This window comes from Oryctolagus cuniculus, chromosome 2 (assembly GCF_051225735.1).
Source record: "Oryctolagus cuniculus isolate XC-2025 breed Fujian yellow rabbit chromosome 2, ASM5122573v1, whole genome shotgun sequence".
Taxonomy (NCBI): Eukaryota; Metazoa; Chordata; class Mammalia; order Lagomorpha; family Leporidae; genus Oryctolagus; species Oryctolagus cuniculus.
Window position 1 is genome coordinate 110,879,371 of NC_142868.1, and position 10,804 is coordinate 110,890,174.

Consider the following 10,804-nt stretch of genomic DNA (forward strand, 5'->3'; position numbering starts at 1 on the left):
TGTGGCAACTCTAGCAAGTAGAGCAGAGTGTGTGCCGCGGGACACCGAAGACAGGCGCGTATCAACGCCAAAAATAAAAAGAAAGGGGGATCTGTGGGGAGCAGCCGGACTGGACTAAGTTACTGAAATTAAGACTTATTCTATGCATCTGCTCTCCCACAATATGGCGCTGGGAGAGAAGTAAACAGCTTCCCCACAGCTGCCTCCAGTTCAACCAATTAACTGTAGGACTTGCTCCTGATTGGAGAGCAGCGTACTCGGCGTGTGGGCAGCCGAGTTAGGATTGGCGGAGGAGGACTATAAAGGAGGAGAGAGACGGCATGCACCAGGAACATCTATGGGGAACATCTAGCTGAAGGAACACCTGTGCAGCCCCCCGAGAGAACCGGCCGGCGGTGTGCCGCTCCCCTGCGGAAGTGGGGAATGCGGCCAGGGGGAACTGCCCTTCCACGGAGGTGGAAGGGATAGTAGCCAACCCGGGAAGAACCAGCAGCAAACCCGGGGAGGGCCGAGCAGACGAAAGAACAGCGCAGGGTCCTGTGTTGCTCCTCCACGAAGAGGGGGAGCGACACATATGTGTGCTACATTAACAGTAGCTCTGCCTTTCAAATAAATAAACAAATATTTTAAAAACAAGAAGGGGGCCAGCACTGTGGCGTAGAGGTTAAAGCCACCGCCTGCAGTGCCGGCATCCCATATTAGCACAAGTTTGAGTCCCGGCTGCTCCACTTCCAATCCAGCTCTCTGCTATGGCCTGAGAAGGCAGTAGAAGATGACCCAAATCCTTGGACCCCTGAACCCGCGTGGGAGACCCTGAGAAAGCTCCTGGCTCCGGCCTTTGTGGCTAATTGGGGAGTGAACCATTGGATAAAAGACCTCTCCCTCCCTCCCTCCCTCCCTTCCTCTCTCTCTCTCTCTCTGCCTCTACTTCTCTCTGTGTGTAACTCTTTCAAATAAGTAAAATAAATCTTTTAAAAAATGCAAGAAGGAAGAACTGTGTTGGAGACTGGGGGACAGTGATCGGTATCCTACATTCCATCTCATTTCTTCGTTTCCCCACGCTCTAGATTTCTGTTGTTAGAAGAGGATCCCAAGTGAAGCTAAAGGAAGAAAAGGTAACTGTGGCATTCAGACTGGTGACTCCTCGGATGATTCATGGTGGAGTTGTTCTTCCTTTGGGTAGAGAGTTGTGCATCAAACTTGTTGAGGGGCCACCCTTCCCCTTAGAGTTAGGGCTGTGGCAAAGGAAGGAAGAGGGTAATTGTGACAGCTGCAGGCAGCCATTGTAATACCACAGGTGTGTTTACACCTATGGACCCTCCACATCACAGAACAGGAAGAATAAAACTGCAAGGTCAACCAAGGAGTCAAAGCACTGAATCTTGCTTTAATGTACATGTGTGTTATTTAACCCCTACATCAGCTAAATTAATATTTCAAGTTTCTTTGCTCACTCAGGTTCCATTCATGTCAATGGGACTTAATGGCATAGGTCATTGACTGAGCAGATACCTCCTTAATTGGTAGATCAATGTGGCCATGATGAGTATGGGGTATATCAACCTTGTGTGTCCCCTGATGTGATGCACTGAGAAGAATTCATCACTTCTGGGATATTCCTTTGCAAAATTCAAGATTCCAATCCAGCAAAACATCAGACAAAACTAAAATGAGGTACACTTAACAAAGTACTCAACCCTTCAAACGTGTCAAGATCATGAGAGGCAAAGAAAGACTGAAGACTTCTCACCTATTAGAGACTACGGAAACAATGCAAATAAATGCAATGTGGGATCTTTGAACCCGTATCAGATAGGATATCAGAGGGAAGACTGGTGACATGTGGATGTGATACATAGTTTAGTTGGTGATACTGTATGAGTGTTAATTTCCCATTTAGAAGCTTGCACTAGAGAAAGCAAGTAAACATGTGTGGGGGTGCTCTCCTTTTTGTCTTTCCAACTGCTCTGTAAGTCTAAATTTATTTCAAAATAAAAAGTAAAACAAAAAAATTATGCTACAATTCCAGGGAAAAGTTGGAGCCTGGATTAGATTTGAGGAATGGGAGAGTGTGCAGATGATAACTAAGCAAAATTGGTGAAGGATCAAAAGCCACATCATTATTATTTCTACAAAAAAGTATATTCATGACTGATTTCTATCCGACTATGAACAAATAACTTAGAATTCATTTGATGAGCACCTGCCAGCAATCCTCTTCTCTCTAACCTTCCTCCTCCTATAACCTTCTTCCTGCCAAAAAAAGGGGGAGCTCCTCCCCGAGATGCTAGTATGCTCCAGTTTTTGTGTCAAGCACTGCATAGGGATGGACTCTTTTCTTTGTACATTGTTCTCAGGAAGTGTGCCGTTAGGGGCTCAGGATAACAAAGACTGCTGTCATAATTAAGCTCCGGGATGTATTTCAAAGACTCACAGACATTAGAGATGAGAAAGACCCAGGAGGTCATCCAAGCTTGTCTCCCTGCCAGTGCGGGATGGCTGCGTGCAATTTGGCAGATCTGTTATCAGCCTGCAACAATTCTAAACTATTCAAAAAAATTACCACTTTCTATAAATTATGATGAAAAAGTTTACCTTTTTTTCCTGGGTGATTCTTGAGTGTAAAAGAGGGGAAGTAAGTCACTGAATAGCTTTCTAAAAACAATTACTGTCCTATTTAGAATATATTTTCCAAGGTGAAAATGTGGTTATTTTCCACTCAGTATGACAGCCTGTGCTTATTGTTATGCAAGAGTTGCCTGCTTGCATCTGATCATTTAAAATTTAGCACTGACCCCAGCTGTCCCTCAAATGATATTATAAATGTGGCTTGCAATACTTCCAACTTCTTCTGGCTTTTATTTAAGTGCTGGACTGGAACACAGTTGTACATGTTTCCTCCTTTAGCTCAGACATTCTAGTCCCAGGATCTTCACTTTACAAATGCAGGCTGGAATGGATCCTTCCAGAAGCCTGAAAAGAATGACATCAAGATACTGTGTGGGAGGCCCTATTTACCTAGAATTGGTGAGATTTCAATGAGACTGTGGACATACTGGATATATAATCCCAGTAGCACAGGACAATGAACACTAGAAGAACATCAAAAAGAGGAAGTATTTGCATGGGATAGAACTTAGAGGAACATGGAAGAGAATCATTGAAATGGGAGAGTTAATTCACTGCCCAGAAATACATTCGTGGGATATGTTTTGATTATGCCCACACTATCAAGCATGTACCCGAACCAGCAGTTCTGCATTGGATACCATTGATCACTCTTCCTTTAACATGACTGCAAGGAGAATGTATATGGGCTGCACCCTGTTTATAAGTAGTTTGTGTTCCAAAATCTCCTATTTCAGGTGGTTAAAACCTAGAATGTACTTTCTCAAAGCTCAGTGTTGTAAATGAAGCTTCCTTCCCAGGTTAGATCACAAAATCTACCATCGGAGCTGGTGTTGTGGCCTTGACCTGACCTCGACATATACACAGGCTTAAACTCCAAGTGCTAAGCCTCGTGAATTCACACAACATCAGTGTTTCCGCCAGCCAGCCAGCACCTCTGAATACTGAGTGTCAAGGCCAGGGGTAAAAACGGTCTTTTTTTATGAAATGGTTGTCAAAAAATGGATTGTTCGTTAAGTCTGAAGATTATGGTACTGAAAATAATGGGTAAAGATTTAGATACATAAAAGTAGCAAAAGTAATCAGACCTCTCTACAACCATCACAACAAATAGGGAACACCTTAGAAAAGATATTACTGCAAGAGACATAAACCCTTTGAAAGAACTGGATGAATACTAAATTCTCAATAGTTGCGGCTTTCTTGATTCCCTCAGTAGAACACCAGCAGCATGTGCACATTTTTGTTTCCTCTTCAATTATCACTCTTACACAGACTAAGAGTCTTACGGGTCTGACATGGACATTTGCCTAAGAGAGGAAACCTGCTCTGAGATTTTCCTTTTCTGTTTCAGTTTGCCTCTTTGGGTTGTCAAGTGCGGGACCATCCTTGACCTAGTTTAATTGGGGAGAGGTGTTCTCAAGTGAAATTGCAGAAGGGAAATGCTTACAAAGAGCCCAAACCTGGGAAACATATGAGTGGGCTGCTTAAATCCCAGAGCTGGAAGGGAGGAGGTCCCAATGGGCAAAGCCTCTGGACCTCAGGAGAGCCGTTGGTATTCCCATGCTCCTCTGTGCTCCCCAACATGAGCAGCTTCCAATCCTGCTGGCAGATCTTCATGTGTTTTCTCATGGTCTTTGTCCTCTGAAGCCTTTCTCCATGTATAAGCAATCAATATCTCTACCATTCTTGGGGAGACTGTTGACACCTTCTTCCAGCTCTGTCTCTTGTTTCTCCCATCTTTTGATATGTGCCTCATATCAGTGTATGCCAGTGACTGCCAGTGCAGGTGGTAGGGAAGAAAACAGAAAAGGGGAGTGAGAAGAACCCAACTCTCCAACTCGCCTTTGTCTCTGGGCTAGAGGATAGACTCTAGGTTGGTCAGCCAGGCACCCTACCCCAATGCGGTTAGCATACTGGTCATGTGGGATAAACTGGGACCCTATCCCAAGTAGTACTCCCTGGCTGGGAACACCAGCTACCCCATAACCTCAGACTTCCACTTAAGCTCCGCATGCTGGGAACTGAAGGAATAACTTGCCCATAGTTATATATTACAAGAGAAAGACAGAACCCACAATATTTGATAACTCCTACTCTGTTCCAACACTTTAAAGGAACAACTTGTCTTCTTCCAAGTAACCATAAACAGACCACAGAAGACTTACGTAACATAAGCATTCACATGTTGCTCTGTTCTCAGGCAGTTTCGGACTAAGTGTATAATTAACATTATAATATTTTCAGGTGTCATCCTAGTTTGCCTTGTCCGGTTTCTTTGAAGTCATCAATAAAAATGACCTTGGTCTGGGCCCAAATTTCACAGCCACTTTACCTACTCACTTCACTTCACACAATTGTTCATTCAACCAATGTTTATGGAAAGTCTGCTATGGCAGAGCCTAGAGTGGAGACTTGGTCAGAGAAAGTTTAATGAGAAAACCAAGGGAAGCAGTCAGGGCTCCGGAAACCTTATGAAGACTGTCAGCAATGCCACTCACCTTGACCATCACTCTGAAGAGTTAGTGACCATGACTAAGGTATGGTAGAGTTAACTGCCACCACCTAGCAATTAATTACCATGACCAACAGGTCCTCTTATACTAGAACTAGAAGAGATTCCAAAATCATCAACAGTTTTACTGATAGCTTTTTTTTAATTAATATAACTTGAGACAACCTAGGACATAAACTACTACCTTTTTTCTCAAGTTCTGTACATGACTACTTGATAGAAAAAAATTTTTCTTTCCTAAGATTACAATATATACCAGAGGTACCCTAAAGATCATGGTAAATATACATGATGAAAAAAACTATGCATGAATCGCAAAATTTTTTGCAGCAAACTATTCGTTTTCCTTGGACTTCTGGCAAAACCCTTGTACCATATCAACCATGAGTGGAGACGGTGTCCCCAAGCCCATGTGTGTAATAGCAATTCTCTGCATTTGCTACTCTGATGGTAAACTCAGTGACACATGGCCTGAGACGTGCTTGGCACACTTTGATCACTTACCAGAAAAGGGATTTGATTTCTCTTCTATGGTTAGTACATGCAGAAGGCCATCTCTCTCTCTTTAAGATTTCTTTTATTTATTTGAAAGACAGAGTTATAGAGAGAGGTAGAGACAGAGAGAGAGGTCTTCCATCCACTGGTTCACTCCCCAGAGGTAGAGACAGAGAGAGAGGTCTTCCATCCACTGGTTCACTCCCCAGTGGCCAGAGCTGTGCCGATCTGAAGCCAGGAGCCAGGAGCTTCTTCCAGGTCTCCCATGTGGGTTCAGGGGCCCAAGGACTTGGGCCATCTTCTACTGATTTCCCAGGTCGTAGCAGAGAGCTGGATCGGAAGTGGAGCCGCTGGGACTTGAACCAGTGCCCATATGGGATGCCGGCGCTTCAAGCCAGGGCTTTAACCTGCTGCGCCATAGCGCCGGCCTTATGGGCATCTCTCTTAATCAAACTATGCTCCACGACCTTTTTATTTCTCTACCCTTAAAACCACCAGTTCTTGTGACTGTATGTATTAGCCACATCCGTGTGGAAGCTGCTTGTTTGTCTCTCTTGAACATCCTGTGAGGTTGCAGCCTCACGCATGACAATGAAGGTGAGGAATAAGCCTGCAATTCCCCAGGAATGCTCAATACTCCACCGTCCCAGTCTTGTCTTCTTAGTCAGGGACAGGTGGTTTCTTTTCGATAACCAGTCTTCCAAGATCAGTGATGCACAAAGTACTTTGCTTAGAAAGGAGAGGAGGGGAAAGTAGAGGAAGGGAAACACACACACACACACACACACACACACACACAGAGAGAGAGAGAAAGAGAAAGAGAAAGAGAGAGAGAGAGAGAGAGAGAGAGAGAGAGAGAGAGAGAGAGAGAGAGGTCGGCTTTGCGAGAGCTCAGAATCTCAGACTGCAGGGCCTTGAAACCGAGGAGTTTTTTTGAAGCTGCTTGCAAATGCCGTATCTACCCTTGACAGGTCATTTCTTTCCATTCAGTGCTTTTTATTCTCTGCCATTTATAAGCTCTTAAGCAAACGTAAGTGGGAGAGAAAGCTAAGGTATCTGATAACACGGCATATCAGACTGACAGCCTCACCAAGTTCCCTCTGTGAGTGAGTGAGACACTGTTCCAAAGAGAAGTGATGCAAAGAGAGAGGAGAAAAGATCAGAGAGATCGTGCCTTCACATTTAATTCAGAGAAGCGGCCCTGAAGTTGCCTTCTGTGTAGATCAGTGGTGCGCCAGTTGTACGTGGGTGCCCGGCGCGGCAGCACTGTAACATGATCGCTCATTTAAGAAGCTGCCAAATAGCTGTGTGGTGGCTGGCGGCCTGCTATGGTGGCCACGAGAGGGGTCCCTTGCAAAGGAAGTCACATAATAAGAGGGCAAGCAAAGCTGACGTGCAGGGAATCGTTTTTCATAATCTTGCTGTATTTTTCTTTTTATATCTAGATGTGCTCACCATTTTTAAAAGGCACTAATCCAATTTGGATTTTTTTTCTGATTGACCAACTACATTTGTAAACCCACCCATTTATGAGATGATTCTCTTCTCTGGTGATCTGTTTTCTCCAAAAGTGACAATATTATCGTTGTTCCCCTCTCCCTCGAGTTTGTTTGTTTGTTTGTTTCTGGCTCTCATCATATGCCTGGGCAATCTTAGACATGTAGAGCAGTAAGGCTTCAGATATTCCTAAGACAACCATAGGAAATAAGAGTACTGGGAAATCTCTATTGAGAGGCTAGCACTGTGCTGCAGTGGTTAAACCTCTGCCTGCAACGTTGGCATCCCGTATCAAAGTGCCAGTTCAAGTCCTGGCTTCCGATTCAGCTCCTGTTAATGCAGCTGGGAGAACAGTGGATAATGACCTCAGTGTTCAGGTCCCTGCCACCCACATGGGAGATCTAGATGGAGTTTCTGGCTCCTGGCTTCAGCCTGGCTGTGCCCCAGCCGTGGTGACCATATCAGGAGTGAACAAGCAGATGAAAATTTCTGTCAGTGTCTCTCATCCTCTCTCTGTCACTCTGCCTTTCAAATAAATAAGTCTTTTTTAAAAATAAATCTTTAAAAATAATAAACTATCCAGCAACCTCTGAATAGGGAGGTAAGAATTTATGGACCAGAAAATATGGAAACATGGTAATTCAAACCTAAAGTCCTGCTAATGACAGCAATAACAATGGTGGACATTTATTGAGCACTTACTTTGTGATAGGTGCTGTGCCAAACACCTTTTGTGAACACATCACTGTCTCCAATTCATGGACGAAGAGGCTGAGACACACAGAGCTTACCTGATCACTCTAGTTCAGGCTGCTGAGGTTGCAACTGGATTCCAACCCTGGCCATTAGTCTCTCCAGATCCCTCTTCTCTTAAATGCAACACCCTAACCAGCACTGATTGGAAACTCTTCTAAAATCACCTGCCGATTTGAACTTCACTAGGTTTTTCCCCGGTTATACTGTTTAGAGGGAAGTGAAGAAGCACAGGAGCTTGCCTGAGGGCACCCGGGTAGGTGTCTCCATCCAGAACCCACCCTCTCTCCCTGCCACATGGCTGGAGGCTCCCTAGAATACGGTGAACAAGGCCTGCCAGCAGCAACACCAGGCAGTGCATTCCACAGGCTCCATCGGCTATCTGAGCAGTGCACGTTCTATTTGCCCCTCAGAGGAACCATTCAAGTGGCTGCAGCCTGCCCGTTGCCTCCCACAGATCCTAAGCCATCGAGGACTGGAGAACGCCGCAGGGATCTTGGTGTAATGTACTGTCCCATTTCATGCTCCAAGCCCAACGCTAAATCGAGGGAGTGGCCAAGAATAGGGGTTATCTTAAATATATATAGTATTATAATATATAAATTTATTTACTTTTTACTTACTGGAAATGCAGAATGACACAGAGAGAGCGAGAGGCACAGAGAGAAAGATCTTGCATCCATTGGTTCACTCTTCCAAATGGCAGTAATTGCTGGGACTGGGGCTGGGGCTGGGGCTCATGTGGGCTGAAGCCAGGGCCCTGGAACTCCATCCAGGCCTCCTGTGTGGGTGACAGAGGCCAAACACATGGGCCATCTTCTGCTGGTTTCCCAGGCGCATAAGCAGGGAACTGGATCAGAAGCGGAGCAGTCGGGCCTTGAAATGGCATTGCAATGTGGGGTGACGGCAGTATTGCAAGTAGCAGCTTCCCTGTTGCACCACAGTGCTGGTTCTCAGCGGAGGATTTAAGAGTGGCTCACTTTGTGCAATCTTGCAATCTGGTTTTTCATTCATGCAGTTAATCCAACATGAGACCTCGGAATTTTGTTTTGTCTTGCTTTCACTTAGAACTGTTCAAAACATTGTCCTCTGGCATCAGGGAAAAGCCAATTGATATCCTAGAAAGAACGTGGAGATTCACATACCTGGAGATCCACCCCCAACCCTTCCTAGATGGGTGGCCTTGGGAGAGTTACAGCTCCTCCCTCTTTCACTTTCCTCAGCTCTCTAGTGGGACTGACACCACCACCTAACATACGAAATGCCAGTGCCATAGGAAATGCTCAAAAGGGCGCCATTGTTCATCTTTCCTTGACTTTCACCCCACTTTTAATTTTACCAAAAGGATTTCCATTGCCCACAACTCTTTTTTTTTTTTTTTTGAGATTTACAAAGATTTACTAGAGTCAAAGACCTCCAGCTAGAGCAGCATGGAGGGGGGTTTCCAGGAGAGGAAAAAACCCAAAAGGCCAAGTAGCATTCGGGTTTTTAAGTACAATTTCAAAGGAAAAAAAAAACTTGACAATCAGATTGGCATTCAGTTACCAGGCAGAGACAAGACCCAAAGGACATGTCTGGCCTGCTCAGATAAAACAAAAGACCATTCAGAAGGGTGGGATAGGTAGCTTGTTTTCACCATAAGCTGTGAAATCAGGAAGAGCTCCCTTGCTGTTCTCACGGTAAATTTGGAGATGCTGAAGGAAACAGGGCGGCCTGTTTGTTCTTTTAAACTTTTTTAGGGAAGGAAGCAAATATTATTATACATCCCAAATTCCATTGGGACCACCCTGACTATCTATTAACCCATCTGACTCCTCACTTCCCCCCTTAACATGAATATACCCTAAAATCTGTTGGGGTGGGGTACTAGACAATGATTACGCTGGCTGCCCACAACTCTTTAACTCACAATAACCTTGGGTGGTTTCAAACATGTCTACATAGGGAATAGCAATGCAACTCTGAGAACCAGCATGTTCCCAAAGTCAAAGACTCCAATACTAAGCAGGTTAGCAGGTGTCTGGGCTGAACTGGCACGGTTGTAGTTAAAAGAGCATAGAGTATCTGTGACATATTTTTGATGAGAAAGTGTTCAAGTTCTAATATTAAAACCAAGTTTTCAAACCTTTGTTCTGTGTGACCCTTTTCTAGTTACCAGTTAGAACTATTCCATGGTTTCTTAGTGGTGGAATTATGGGGGAATTTCTTTCTTGTTTGCTAGTCCTTTGTACATTTTGAATTGTCTACTGAATATGTATTACATTGTGTAAAGAAAAACAGCTTGGAGAATTAAAGGATTTCTTTAACATCTTTTTCTCTGTTCTATTGTGTCTTTGAACAGATATTCATAGACCTTGGAAACTGCATTTTCCTGAAAGCTTGGAATGTAGTAAGATTTTTGGCTTTGGGGCTCACCTTTATTTATTTATTTATTTATTTATTTAAACAACAACCTATGGAGTAATCTGATTTATTTGGAATGCCTTGCTCTCTCTAATTAATCCTTATGGATGGGAAAAAAGTATTAGGAATCACAAACTGGGGCTGGTGCTGTGGCACAGTAGGTTAAAGCCCCGACCTGCAGCACCAGCATCCCATGTGATTGCTGGTTCCAGTCCCAGCTGCTCCAGTTCTGACCCAGCTCCCTGCTAATGCACTTGGTAAAGCAGTGGAAGATGGCCCAAGTCCTTGGACCCCTGCACCCATAAGGCAGATCAGAAGAATCTCCTGGCTTCAGATGTGTTCAGCTCTGGCTGTTACAACCATTTGGAAAGTGAACCAGCAGATGGAAGACCTTTCTGTCTCTGCCTCTCTGCAACTTTGTCTTTCAAATAAATAAAATAAATCTTAAAAAAATGGAAGCATAAACTCTTGAAGATGCTGCCCATCAGTCAACAGCTACAGCAGCTACCTTAG